Source organism: Lepisma saccharinum (genome assembly GCF_977018435.1).
Source record: "Lepisma saccharinum chromosome 12 unlocalized genomic scaffold, izLepSacc3.1 SUPER_12_unloc_1, whole genome shotgun sequence".
In the NCBI taxonomy this organism is placed as follows: Eukaryota; Metazoa; Arthropoda; class Insecta; order Zygentoma; family Lepismatidae; genus Lepisma; species Lepisma saccharinum.
The window spans coordinates 18352425-18368285 of NW_028142891.1; positions in this window are offsets into that span (position 1 = coordinate 18352425).

The window sequence follows — 15861 nt, forward strand, 5'->3', positions numbered from 1 at the left end:
AATTTGTTTCACATTCGTTTCTCAAATTTTCCTTTAAACTACAGAGGGGGGAACCTTTTACGACCTTACTTATTTTGTAACTTTCAGATTCCGTGTTAAAAGAAAATTTGATATAGTGTTACCTCAAGTCATTGTTAATGTCCGTGATACTACATGTTGTGACGCAAATATGAACGCGCCAATGAAGGCGTTGTTGAACTAATGTATTCACCTTTCTGTAACTATCTAATGAAGACGGCTCGCTTAAGACAACGGGCATTTATTATGACGTAAATATAGATTTGCCAATCAAAGATTATCCATGTTTGATGAACTAACCTAATTGTAATTAAATAATGGCGGAACATTTAAATTTGTATATTTCCAAAATGTAAGATTTTATCAACGTTAAAGAAATAATTGTTAACTCAAATGAATATGTAAACATTCTTTGTAAATTATTAATTGCCAAACTATGTATTTTTCAAATATCTTTCTGTTGTAATTTAGAGTATTGTAATAAGAAATTACCTAAAGACAGGTGTTCGAGGCTGGAACTTTGGGGGGTATAAATACGAAGGAGTTTGGTCCGTAAGGAGGTCTGTTCTGGTGTCAGTCTAGGAAGAAGTGAATAGGTGCAAGCCGCTCTTCTGTAAAACCTAGACTGGCCAAATAGGAAAGGGTCCAATCTAGGAAGAAGTGAATAGGTGTATACCGCTCTTCTGTAAAACCTAGGTTAGCCGAATGGGATATAAGTTCCAATTTAGGAAGAAGTGAATAGGTGCAAGCCGCTCTTCTGTAAAACCTAAATTGGCAATTTTTTGTTTCTGTGTTTTCCGTTATTGGGTTTCCTCGTCATGTCTATTGTGACAAATCCGAAATCATCTTGGTTCCAGCATGAAGAGCAAAATTTGGAAAACTGATGGTAGTTTATGTCCCCACCTACATAATCATCGTAAGCGTGTATTAAATTGGTGTAGTCTTGACGAAACAAACAAACAAAATTAGCATTGTCTCGGAGTAGCTGCTTGGGGATTTTGGAAAAAGTCTGAGCAAGATAGAAGCAGTCTATGCCTCTGTGCCGACCCTGAGTAAAAAAAAATGCGAATTTCGTTCTGGTTCTCCAGGATCACATCGTCCAAAACCACCACCGAATTTTCGAGACAGCAGTCTAGTGGTATCACTTCAGAAGCAAATATAGCTATGCCAGTCCCTCGTACAGTTTCGACAGCTGGCGATACTTCGGTTGCTCCAAACGTTTGGAGAAAACATACAGGTGCCTGTTCTTCCAGTTTAACCAGTTGGGTGCAAGAAGAAAATTATCAATAAGTAACGTTGTTTTTCCACATCCAGAGGGTCCAACAATGAGGCAGCGAATGTTGTCGGGTAGATGCTCGCCATTTTTCCTATCCTGACGTTCCGATGGAAAATCTGGCAGTCGCTGTACCACATCCCAAGCACCCGTTACACAATCACCTCGTTTGCGTCGATCCAACTTTTTTCCTCGAGTCCCAGCCATTTCACCAACAGTCTGTCACCTTTTCTACGTAATACTTTTTCAATAAGATACGTGTCGGGGTATTTTGTTTTAGAATGTTCCTCTTCGTAAAATCTTCCTTTCAGAATTTCGTCGCGATTATCTTTTGTTATATACGTGTGACTGTTTCCGGGTAAGACACGAACTATGGTGAAAAGTTCCGTACTCCAATTTTTAGTGAAACCTTTTTTCAAACGCACGCCTAAATTTACTGATTCTCAGCTGATCTCCAATTTTGTATTTCGGTTTCTTGCTTGTAAATTTGTACTTTGGACAATAAACCGTAGAAATTAAACGCTGCTCGTCAGATTTGTTGACGTCAGCTGGTTTCATGTTTATCGTGCGATGCAAACTGTGATTATAGCGGTTAAAAAGTTCCGGAAGCATGTCGAGGCACTTTTAATTCCCCTGAAGCTTGAATTGTTTCCACATCCGTGTTTTGAGAGTTCGCTTGAAACGTTCCACTACGCTGGCTTTGATGTGACTACAGGTGGAGTAATGTTGAATATTTTGTTTTTGAATAAATTGTCGAAAGACAGAGTTGTAGAATTCTTTTCCGTTGTCTGAAGAAATCGAGGTCGCCTGCCACTTTTATCGAAAATAGTTGTGAATGCTTCCACTACACAGGTTCCTGTTTTTGACTTGAGGGGTAAAGCCCACGCAAATTTTGAAAATGTGTCTATAACAGTGAGAAGATACTTGTATCCCTTGTTGAGTTTATGTAAATTTTTCAAGTTGCCACTGCTCATTTCCACAAGGTCAGCTTGCCACAGGTCGTCTATGCCTTTGGTCACTACCGCCAGTCGTATGTAGTTTCGCCGTGCAGGTTTGTGCAGCTCGTTTACAATAGCCTGCCTAGACATTGCGCGAAAGTAAGTATATAGCTTGGATGGGATTTCTGGCTGCAGACAATGCCGGGTTTTCTATGTACAGATTGTCACCTATTTCTATGTCGATAATTTGAGTGGCATCTTCAGCATAGGCAGTCTCGCGAGTTTCGGGGTGGTTGAAATCGACCAACTCCACTCCTCTTATTTTAGGCTCGTCAATGATGTACGTCACCATCATGGTTGGGTAGTAGGTTGCGTGACGCAAAGACCATAGGAAATATTGACGAACTGAAGTGTGCCAGCGATGAAAAACTGGTGACAGGCTTTTGCAGGAGTCAACATGTAGAGTTTGGAACCTGGATTGAAGGGCGAGGAAAATTTCCTGTTTGGAATGCTGTACAGTTCGATGAAAAAGTGGACTTGAGATTGTCGATGCTGGCGTTCAGGGTGTTTACATTGGTTCGAACCTCACTCTCCACATCTTCTAATCTACCATTTATTCATTCCAGATGTTCCTCAATAGCACGGACAACAGTGTCGTAATTGGGCTTGATCTTCACATCGACAATTAGCCTCTTGAATTTTTCGTTTAACTCATGTAGTTGGGTGCTGAAGTTGGCTATCTCTCGCCTCGATGGTGCCAATTTGCTCTTTCACATTGGCGATAATCTGCTGTAGACTTTCCACGAGTGTCAACTTGTAGCTCTGGGTTGCGAGGTCGTGGACCTGGGTTCTAATTCCGCAAACAAGCCATGTAATGTAGCTCGCTTATGTTCTGTTTGGTAGGCAAGGTTGCAACAGACTCCCGAAGCAATTCAATTTCGGTTTGGATGTTTTTGATGTCGTCGGATTTGAGTATTCGGTTGAGAGCCCTCTTGACTCTTTTCAATTCCTGCGAGGTAGGCAGGGTGGCCACCGTGTTTTGGAACGACTCTAAAGCTTTTCTCATCGCGTCCAACTCTGAGGCAGGAGCAGCAGCAGCGTGTATGCCTTCTTGTAATTGTGTTATATCGTCCTGGGTTTGAGTGGATTGTTTCAAACGTTCCAACTTAGTCTGTATGTCGTCGATCAAGTGATGAAAATGCGACAACTCTGATTCGGTGTTTAAATTTTCCAGCTTGGTGATCTGCTGTTGGACGCTGGCCAGAGTATCCCTGATGCCTGGCAGTTTGTATTCCAGTGCTTCGTGTACGTTTGCCAGATCATTTTTGATGACGGCGAGAGCAACCTCAAAATGTGCTATGGTACAGTCATGTTCAAAAGATCTGTCGCATGGATTTCTTATAAGTCCAACGTCTTACGAAATTATGTTGGTAGCTCTGAAACAAGGAAACAAGGAAATGTTGTGAAATATACGATCCTCCAATCAGAGTGAAGTTCGTTTCGGAGAAGCAGGAGGCGTGACTCACGGTCTTGTCCACAGGAAGTTCAACCAATGCAGCATTTCTAAATATGAGATAACGTCCCTATTGGTTAAATATTGTTTCAATAATGCGAATCGGCAGAAAGATTGCGCAAAAGTTTACTTTGTCGTTTTAATTACCTTTAATCGTTTCAAATTATTATTAAATTGTCCCAATTATAGTTCACGAGCCACGTCACAACCTCAATTTTCGAAGCTGTAGCCTCTCCATGTAAAACGATTGCGTCGTAAATATAGTAGATTTTGCTTAAATGTTTTGTGACATTCATACCACCTTTATTTCATTTGCTACAAAGAAGCGTTTGGGTGTGTTATTTATAAAGAGGCGGGTGGGGATTATATTTCTAATGCACATTGAACGAATGTTCTTAACTTATAATCATGCCGTAAGAAGGAACGAACTCGTGGGGTAGTGGTTATCACACTGGGTTGTCACTCTAATGGTCGTAAGTTCAAATCCCCACGGTGGCAAAAACTTTTCGTAAGCTTTATTCGTTCCCATTGTTACTATTTGAATTAGTCTTCTTTGAAACTAACAACGAAAGATTATACAATAAACTCTCTCTGAAAATGGTAATATGAAGACAGGTTTCTTATTATAAGAATTGGAAATTTTATCGGTCTCAACGCATCTAAAATCCAAAATACTAGATCGACGTTATTTTCTACTGAATTCTAAATCCACGTTATACAGAAAAATAGCCTAATGGGGTCTGGACCTACAGTTTAAAGTGAGATACGAACCACTGTGTCTCCACTTGTTATCCTGCACTGAACGTAAAACAAACAGCTCCCCGCCCCCATTTTTAAATCAAATTTACATTAAATATGATATTTATAAGATAATCATCATTGATTTGATTGTTTTTATTACTGAACGTCAAATAAAACATTTTCCACAATCACATCTTCGACCCATCTCTCCCAATATCTTTCTGTCCCTCTCTTTTCCCACTTCCCCACCCCCACACACATGTATCAAAATAAATATTTTCTTAGGTTTGTATGTGTATAAATATAACATTAAATACCCCCAAAATACTATTTATTTTCTACTTTCCGTCACCCCTCTCCCACTCCACAACCCCTCATTGTTATTGACGTTCGCCAGACCAAGTGGTAATGTATCGACGTCTTGTAATCAGTGTGTCCTTTTCCGAGTTCCAGTCAGGTCGCATAATGTTTCAGATTCCAATTTAAATGTATCCCGATTCGTGATTAGCCTATGTGTGCAAGAATTGATGTTAAAACGAACTCTTGACCTCAATAATGCAATTTGTGTATTTTCTTTCACCTGTGGTTCCCTCTTTTCGCGAGAAATAACGAATAAACCTAATCATTAACTCAACAAATAAAAATGCATCTCTAAATTAATTAATGAAAACTGTTATTACACCCAAACCACTATTTTTTCGTAAATGTAAATGAAATGTCATCTCACGTAGTGAAAACAATGTGAAAATTGTTGTAATGAGTGATATATGATTGTCAAACACATACATGAATACATTATATTAAGCTCGTGAACTATAATTGGGACAATTTAATACTAATTTGAAACGATTAAAGGTAATTAAAACGACAAAGTAAACTTTTGCGCAATCTTTCTTCCGATTCGCATTATTGAAACAATATTTAACCAATGGGGACGTTATCTCATATTTGGAAATGATGCATTGGTTGAACTTCCTGTGGACAAGACCGTGAGTCACGCCTCCTGCTCCTCCGAATCGAACTTCACTCTGATTGGAGGATCGTATATTTCACAACACTTCCTTGTTTCAGGGCTACCAACATAATTTCTTAAGACGTTGGACTTAGAAAAAATCCATGCGACAGATTTTTTGAACATGACTGTACCTTGCAGCTTCCCGGAATTCTCGTAGGTCTCAAGTTGGAGTTTGATGTTGGCCACGGTACGAGCAATCGCATTCAGCTCGCTGGACGAAGGTAGATTGTCGATGAAGTCTTCTAGCGTTTGGAGTTTAGTTTTGACTTCGTTGATGTCTGCATGCAAAGCGTCCGTTTGAAGCTCAGCCTTGATGCTTTCCAACGTAGGAATTTCGAACGATTGAAACTGTTCCTGTTATTTGGCAATAGTGGCATTCACGCGATCGTAGTCATCTTGAGTTTTTATACTCTGGATAATGGTTTGCAGTTCAGTCAGCTGTTCCACATCGGAGGTCTGCCTTTGCTGCAGCTTCAAAAATTCGTTCTGCAGCTTGCCTATGCTCAGCGCCAAGTTGTCGAAGTTGTCTATTGACGCCAGGTCGGTGTACTTTTGCAGCAGCGATTTGAGCTCGGCGTCGATCTTGAGTACGGGGTCCAGGCACTGAGACTGCAGGCTGGCTATCTCTGACTGGAGGCTGGAGTTGAGCGTGGACTGCAGGGCCTGCAGGTCGCTTCGCAACTTCTTGACCCTGATGTCGAGCATGAGAAGCTCGTCTCCACGGTCGTCGCGTTTCGTGTGACCAAAAATATCGTTAGGCATTGTTACCACCGTGGTTATTTATTATAGGGTACGTGATTCGCATCTCCACAAAAAGAGGGATGAGTTTGTCGTAGTCGTCCAAGAGTTCCACGTACAGGCGATCGCCAGCAGACACATCGTACGTAGTGGTACTGTCCATCCTATCATGCTTGATGCGATAGATGCTCTTGCCAGAGGAAACCTTGGCCTCCCCTTTGTTCTCGGGATTCATGTTGAACTTAAGTTTGCCAGAGATGGGGAACTGGTAAGAATTCAAGTTCTTGTTGAATACATAGAAAGTTTTGCCCACATCCTCGTCGTACTGGGTCAGAATGCTATTAAAGTGTATAATTAACAGACCGTTAAGTTTAGATAGCATGGAAGGCAGGAGTTCGTTGAAGCTCGACGACGACGTAGGCTGGACGAGCACTTCCATAGCTTGCTTCCTGAAGCCAAACAGGTTCACAGGCATGGTTATTTTATATGCTTGTGTTGATATAAATATTGCCAGCCGTGAGGTTTTTTTAAGTGCATTGTATGCATTTCTTACTACTATCTAAACGATAGTATCCCCAAGGCAACGTGTGGATCCCACAAGACAAAATATATCTTTTATCATCATGTGGATCTAATACTACTTTCCTAACTTTGTTTGTTGTAATCACATGCTCTACACTTTGGATTCTTTTTTCCAATCGTAGCTGCTTTTTCAATTCCTTCACACAATCAATATAGTCTTGAAATGAAAGTTTGTTTTGTACAGTATATTTACCAACACCTTTAGCTTTCTTCCTGATGCTGCTCTCAGTTCTAAATGTATACATTTTGGAACGCAAACCGGCAAACTCGAGAATGATGTCACCGTCACACTCGTATTTTAATTTACCTAGAACGTTTTTGTTACTAGATGGAATTCCAAATCTGTTCGGTTGAGGGTAGGAAGAAGTATCATAATAATCAAGCAAGGACGGATTTTATACATCTTCATATAGATTGGATGTTTTAATGCTATAAATAAAACTGTCGGTGTCCATGTAAATAATGAAATGCTATCGTTGTAGAAAGGATGCATAACATTGTAGTGAAATTGAAACATGTGAAGTTTCGATAAATCTAAAACAGTTGCTTCCACATAAATTGGTTTTCGGAATTTTATCACTTTTATATCTAGATTGAAAAGTGACAGATTCTCGTTGTAAATTTTTCGTAATTTAAATCTAGGATCAGCCACCCACTTACTGCATTTATTTTCATCTGAAACCAATCTCACGTCCACGTGATTTCTCACGTTCTCCGTTGTCTTGCCATATACAGCATTGTTCATCAATTTGAAACAATCATTGTCTAAATCGGAAGTGGCAACTGTTCTATGTTGTCTGTTTGTTTCAATGTACGGTTTGAGCCACTCGGAATGTTTAAACCAGAGGACTCTTCTAATATCCAATAGGCCTATTGCCTTAACTAGCTGTGTGTGCAAGTTGATGGAACGCATGATCAACAAGCGTCTCACCTGGTTTTTGGAGGAAAACTCACTGATAAGTAATTTTCAATGTGGTTTTCGCTCCAACCGTTCCACACTGGACCATCAGGTTCAGCTGGAAAAACACATTCAGGATGCATTCCTCAACAAGGAACATTTAGTTGCAGTTTTCTTTGACCTCCAAAAAGCATATGACACAACGTGGCGCTTTAGCATCATCAAGCAGCTCCATTCTTGGGGCGTGCGTGGCCATATGGCGTACTTCATTCAAAACTTTTTATCAGATCGTTATTTCCGCGTACGTGTTGGGAACTCCTTTTCGGATCTTCACGAACAAGAGAACGGTGTCCCGCAGGGCAGCGTAGTAAGTGTGACTCTGTTTGCCATAGCAGTGAACAGTGTTATGGCAAGCATTGTTGCCCCTGTACAAGGTCTTCTGTAAGTAGACGACCTCACGATCTTTTGTCGCTCACGGAATCTCGCGTCAGCTTCTCGTCAACTCCAACTGACGATAAACCGTTTGGTTGAGTGGTCCTCCCAAACAGGTTTCACCTTCTCATCCGAGAAATCCGTGTGTGTACACTTTTGTCGTCAACGTACATGTCATTTTGATCCTGACCTGTACATGGGGAACTCTCCCCTGTGCTTCGTGAATGAGGTCCGCTTCCTGGGCCTCATTTTCGATAAGAAATTGACATGGCTACCTCACCTTTGCCAGTTAAAGTTCTCTTGTCTTCGAGTTCTCAACCTTCTACGTGTTTTATCTCTCACTTCCTGGGGTGCTGACAGTACGGTACTGCTTCGCCTGTACCGTGCACTGATCAGGTCGAAGCTTGATTATGGATGTGTTGTGTATTCATCTGCCCGCCCATCTAGACTTCGCATCCTAGACACCGTCCACCATGCTGGTATACGTGTGTGCTCTGGGGCCTTTCGGACCAGTCAAGTCGCCAGTTTGTACGTAGAGGCATCTGAGCCGTCGCTGTCTCTGTGAACTACTTCCTCCATCTTCGCTCGATGCCTTCACATCCTTCATTTGACACCATCTCAGACGAGGATAGGCTGGAAAGGTATCGGCTCCAACCTAGTGTCACTAGGCCATTTGGTGTTCGTGCAGACGAGATCCTGTCAGCACTTGGTGTTGACAGTGATCTTCCTGGCGTCTCTCCACTCATTCCGCCTCTCCCTACCTGCGAGTTTCCTGCACGTTGGCTGTGGCTAGACTAAAATGTATGGTGGACTCTATTTGACTGTTGATGGTGCCTTAGATTACTCTTCTTAGTAACTTGAATTTGAATTTGAATTTAAAATTTTGGGTGCGCCAGCACTAAGGCTATTTTGCACCCGTCACATTATACGGGGTCCAGCCCCTTATCGTTACAAACAACAACTCTAACGTTGCACAACTAAAATCATAAAATATTAAAATATTCTGACTTTTGTTAAAAGCTGAGGCTGTAAAGGGGCACTCAGCACACATAAGTACAAAAGAACAGGACAATACAAACAAAATTATACTGGCCATGGGGCCAGTCGCCAGAGCCTCGTTAGTCTTCAGTCCAGGGTGTACTACGTGGAAGTGAGGTTGACATTTGGGTGTACTACGTGGAAGGTCACGCCTTACACCCCTTTGGTAACATGATATACATAATTAGTTAACATTCTGAGTGTACTAAATGTAACCCTTAGGCTAAGATATTATATCAAAGGTTGTGCATATGAAAAAAGCGAGTCTCTATCCAAATCTCTTAAGTTACACACCCAAGTAACGGCGTCTACCAGCTAGAGGTTGTTACAATTAATGGTAACAGGCAGGGACAAACTCCCTATGGTTCTTCTAGGAGCTAATTTTTAGAAAAAGCATGCTAAATGGTTGGGCCCGTTTGAAATATGTATTAGGGCGCCTAATATTAAATTTTTTTTTATTATTTAAAATTGTGGGAGCGTCAGCACTTAGGCTATTTTGCTCCCGTCACATTATACGGGGGCCAGCCCCTTATCATTACAAAGAACAACTCTAACGTACCATATTTAAAAATCTTAAAATGTTCTGACTTCTGTTAAAAGATGAGGCTGTAAACGGGCACTCAGAACAAATAAGGACAAAACAAATGACATCACAAATAAAAGTATGCTGTCCATGGGGCTAGTCGCCAGAGCCTCGTTAGTCTTCAGTCTAGGGTGCAGTAATGTGGAAGTGAGGTTGACATTTGGGTGTACTACGTGGAAGGTCACCCCTTACACCCCTAATTTTAAATTCTGAATGCACCGTTAAGCTGACGTCGCCAGCATCAAGCAGTGATCCACATGCAGTTATGCACACCATTTTATTTAACGGATTTTCAGGACTCCATAAAAGGGTAATGGCGTTTGTACAGTAGAGACAAATTACACCCGAACCTGAAATGAGCTAAAGTTCAAAAGAAGGTTTCTCTTATTTTCGTATGTGTACAAGAAGCACAGAGAGATTGGATTGCTCTTTCATGGAAGAAGCCGCCACGCTCTCTGACGACGACGCGGCAATTGATTCTGTTATTAATGTGCTCACTCTTCATTTCATGAAACATGACTTCTTAAATGCCTTTACAATTCCTGAGAACCCCTAAATAGCCCCAGGAATAAATGTTTTCGACAAAGTGGCTCCAGGTCATCTACACGATCCTAATGATGTATTAACGTTTCTCTTTTTTACATTAGGGAAATCCGCAACGAAGCCGGCTTTGGGTGCGTGATATTGGAATTGAGTTAAAATTTCTGGGAGCGTCGGCACTTAAAGCCATTTCGGACCCTTCTATGTATACGGGAAAATATCCCTTATCTAAAATTCTGACAGAGAAGTTAAAAAAGGGGTGTAAAGAGCCCCTCGGGAAAAACTAAAAGTGTAAGGTTGTAAAAAGACCTGCACGAGACAAACACAACACATTAAAAAGTCAGAACGAACTAAAAACCTCCTTACAGACGGTGGAAGAGTCCAGCTCTTCGCAAAAAACTAAAAACATGTGATAAAATACTGCTGCCATCATCCAAGAGGGATGACAAACAGCCGGAAAGGTTTAAAAGTCTGTCGAACATTCAACGAGAATGTGTCGGATGCTCAAAATAACATTACAAGCACGACACAAGAGAGGGTCCAGCCCTTGCAGTAGGTGAGCATGCGTGAGACGGCTGTGTCCTATACGCATGCGGGTAAGAATAACTTCTTCTCGCCGAGAGGGACGAGACGAGGAACGCTAAGCACCTATGGTGGGCTTAACAGCGTGAAGCTTGTTCCACGTTTCCAAATCCCACTCGGCCTGCCAAGTGTCAAGAAGGCGACAACAGAACACATTCTGCACGTCGCTAGCTGGCAAAAGGTGGACGAGAACGTCGCCATCTGCATCAGCAGACTTGGCGGCAGCATCAGCTGATTCGTTACCCTGGATGCCCACGTGGCTAGGGACCCAACAGAAGTGTACATCCGCACTGGCTGGTAAGGACACAAGCCGTCAGAATATGCGTTGCGCTACCGGATGCCGGTAATACGGCGAATCCAGAGACTGCAACACGCTGGTCGAATCACAGAACACAAGGACTTTCTTCAGACCATTGACGTTTGCAAAGTCCAGTGCATTTAGAATGCCGTACAACTCTGCCGTATAGATGGAACAGGCAGGATGTAGCGAGAAACTGAAACTTTGAGTGTCTAGGACGAAGGCAGAACCAACTGATTCGACGGTCTTGGACCCATCCGTGTAAAGCACGTTAAAATTGGGGTGCTTCGCACGAAGTTATCAAAACCTTTGCTGGTATACAACCATTGGTGTTTCTGACTTTGGAAGAGCAGTCAGAGAAAAATCGATAGAAGGTGCAGAAAACCTCGTCTGAGATGGTCTGAAATGAGGGATGTGAAGGCATCGAGCGAAGATGGAGGAAGCAGCTCACTACCAGCCGCTGTATTCGCAGAGACAGCGACGGCTCAGATGCCTCTAGGTACAAACTGGCGATAGGGCTGGTACGAAAGGCACCAGAGCACACACGTATACCAGCATGGTGGACGGTGTCTAGCATGCGAAGTCTAGATGGGCGGGCAGAAGATTACACAACGCATCCGTAATAAAGCTTCGACCTGATGAGTGCACGGTATAGGCGAAGCAGTACCGTTATATCAACACCCCAGGAAGTATGAGATAAAACACGTAAAGGTTGAGAACTCGAAGATAAGAATTTGAATTTGAATTTAAAATTTTGGGAGCGTCAGCACTTATGCTATTTTGCTCCCGTCAGATTATACGGCGTCCAGCCCCTTACCATCACAAATAACAACTCTAACGTTGCATAACTAAAAATTTTAAAACCTTAAAATATTCTGACCTCCGTTAAAAGCTGAGGCTGCAAACGCGCACTCAGCACACACAAGGACACAAAACAGGACAACACACACAAAACTACACAGGCCACAGTGCCAGTCGCCAGAGCCTCGCTAGTCTCTTGTCCAGGGTGCACCACGTGGAAGTGAGGTTGACTTTTGGGCGCCTAAGTGGAAGGTACCCCTTACACCCCTCGAAGATAAGAGAACTTTAACTGGCGAAGGTGAGGTAGCCATGTTAATTTCTTATCGAAAATGAGGCCCAGGAAGCAGACCTTATTCACGAAGCACAGGGGATATTTCCCCATGTACAGGTCAGGATCTAAATGACATGTACGCTGACGACAAAAGTGAACACACACGGATTTCTCGGATGAGAAGGTGAAACCTGTTTGGGAGGACCACTCAACCAAACGGTTTATCGTCAGTTGGAGTTGACGAGCAGCTGACTCGAGATTCTGTGAGCGACAAAAGATCGTGAGGTCGTCTACATAGAGGAGTCCATGAACAGGGGAAAGAACGTTTGCCATAGCACTGTTCACTGCTATGGCAAACAGAGTCAAACTTAAAACGCTGTCCTGTGGGACACCGTTCTCTTGTTCGTGAAGATCCGAAAAGATGTTCCCAACACGTACGCGGAAAAAAACGATCAGATAAAAAGTTTTTAATAAAGTACGCCATATGGCCACAGACGCCCCAAGAATGGAGCTGCTTTAGGATGCCAAAGCGCCACGTTGTGTCATATGCGTTTTGGAGGTCAAAGAAAACTGCAACTAAATTTTCCTTGTTGAGGAATGCATCCTGAATATGTGTTTCCAGCTGAACCAGATGGTCCAGTGTGGAACGGTTGGAGCGAAAACCACATTGAAAATTACTTATCAAGCAGATTTCCTCCAAAAAACAGGTGAGACGCTTGTTGATCATGCGTTCCATCAACTTGCACACACAGCTAGTTAAGGCAATAGGCTTATAACTCGAGACTGCGGTGCGGTGTTTACCTGGCTTCAGGATGCGAACGATAATTGCTTCTACAGGAACTACAGGAGACGGAAGTTGTTCGAATATAGAAAGGAGGTCCTCAAGAGAGAATCGCTCCTCTCTTGTGATGTAGACACAGCACACAGATATTGGCTGCGGTAGATGGACCCGCACGGCGACAGCTTGGAGGGGGGTGGTGAGAAAATTTGGCGTTGAGTGGATGTTATGACGTGTGCACGACGACCCTCAGGAAGCTTGTCGGTGCGGTAAAGCGTGTATACGTTCAGAATCACTGATTCATTTGGACGAAAATGTGTCTCTTGGAGACATATAATGGCAGGGTCAAATTCAGATCTTAGAATTTGCAGTTCCTCGAGATGTGTACGGAAACCGTTAAGGTTCCATTGGAGACAATAAACCATAGCTGGAGGTATGGTTGTTACCTCTTAAGGCGTACTTTATTTCTAGGCCCTGTCACCTTGATAAATTCTTCACCCGCGGCTTCGTCCTGTATCATGTCCTCGGGTAAGGGCGGTAGTGGCCTTGCAGGAAGGCTGGCTCCCAAGGGCTGGCATTTGAAACATTGCATCAAGTTAGGTATTTACGGACGGACTTTGAGTCTCAAATATCCAGCCCGTTCCTATCTGGGAGAGTGGTTGTTTGAAATGTCAGTATAAGTGAAGCAGTTGGCACAAGTTCTCCGGACTTTCGGGTCTTTATTCGCTGCACTGCGGTGACATGTTGCTCTGAGAGTGCTTCAAGAATCTCATCCTCCTCAGCATTTAGCAGATCCCAGTGGCGAATCAGACATTTACTAGTGTTAAGTTGACGATGAGGTTCAACATTAACAGGTAAGTCGCCCAAACATCTTAGCTTTAAAAGGATGTTGGTCTGGCGATCTGTACTGGTCTGGATAAGTAGACTCCCGTTTCTCAGCTTTTTTTATTTCTGGTACGTCTGAACCAGCGGCGTAGTCTAGCTGTTTCTTGATCAGAAATTTGACAGGTCCTTTAATGTAGCAGCTCCATGTTTCTTGGTTGTTGCAGATTCGTCGTTACTGTCGGTCTTCTGCACAATACAAATCACAAGATAAGGTGGCACGTTACTTGTCTTTTCCACTAATTGAAGCGGGCTCGAAGGCCGCGCTCGTTTTGGGGGTTTCCCCCCGTTTGAGTTGTTTTTTGTACCCATATACAAAATTTGTTAGTGTGGAGGGTCCATAAATTGTCGCCTCGACATGCCCTCTATGCCGAGGAAGGCCTAACCCCAAAAATGGAGGCTACTCGAGGACCAAACCGAAATCCCCCAGGCCACGTTCGCGACTGCACCTACCCCTGCAGCCAACACTGTCCCATCGGCACGTGCAACTCACACCTTGGGATAGGAGTTTTTTTATCGAGGTTGTCTCCTAGCAGGACCCTTAGTTATAGGGAGGTCAAAGATATGGAGATGAATGACGTGATGGAAAGGTGAAAACGTGACATATGGATTTGAAGAATGGGTGAAAGGATGAGATGAAAATGGCCTCCCTACTAAGCCCCCTCGCCCCGTCAAGGCAGTCCTACATGGAGGGGGGGTGCGTGATATGTGTATGCTAAAAATAAGTATAGAATGTATATGAATATAACATAGTAGTAAAATTAAAACAATTGTGGTTTCCGAGTTATTCTTTCCAGCTCGGATTAATGGTATTAAGAATGCAGCTCACCTACCATACCTGGCATTACTTATAAGACAGGTTGGGGTGATAGCCGTATTTCTTTGATGAAATAACGATCATCACTCTACCTTGCCAAGTGCAAAAATCAAACAAATAAGGTAAAAAGGGGTACGCTAACTATGAGCAAGGAAGATAAAAGCATTAAATCTCGTTTCTTCCTGGAAGGTCGACCGAAATAATAACTGACTATCCTGGCTACTCCAAAAAGAGTGGAATGTCCAACGGTCGCCATAGCTTAAGATGTTACTATCCACGAAGGTTTGTAGCCCTTACGCACATTTGTGCAACCACGCGTTCCGTTCTTGATTGATTGATTGATTGTTTGATTGAGTTAAAATTTTTGGGTGCGTAGGCACTTAAGGCCATTTCGCACCCTTCTGTGTATACGGGGAAATGTCCCCTTATCTAAAATTCTGACTGAGATTTAAAAAAGGGGTGTAGATAGCCCCTTGGGAAAAACTAAAAGTGCAAGGTTGTAAAGAGACCTGCACGAGACAAACACGACACATTAAAAAGTCAGAAAAAACTAAAAACCTCCTTACGGACGGTGGAAGGGTCCAGCTCTTCGCAAAAAACTAAAAACACGTGATAAAATACTGCTGTCATCACCCAAGAGGGATGACAAACAGCCGGAAAGGTTAAAAATCTGCCGGAGGTAAGCAAGATCGACACATTCAACGAGAATGTGTCGGATGCTTAAAATAACATGACAAGCACGACACAACGGAGGGTCCAGCCCTTGCAGTAGGCTTTTGGAAGGGCAGTCAGGGAAAAATCGATAGAAGGTGCAGGAAACTCCCAGGTAGGGAGAGGCGGAATGAGTGGAGAGACGCCAGGAAGATCACTGTCAACACCAAGTGCTGACAGGATCTCGTCTGCACGAACACCAAATGGTCTAGTGACACTAGGGTGGAGCCGATACCTTGCCAGCCTACTCTCGTCGGAGATGGTGTCAAACGAAGGGTGTGAAGGCATCGAGCGAAGATGGAGGAAGTAGTTCACTACCAGCCGCTGTCTTCGCAGAGACAGCGACGGCTCAGATGCCTCTACATACAAACTGCCGACTGGACTGGTCCGAAAGGCACCAGAGCACACACGT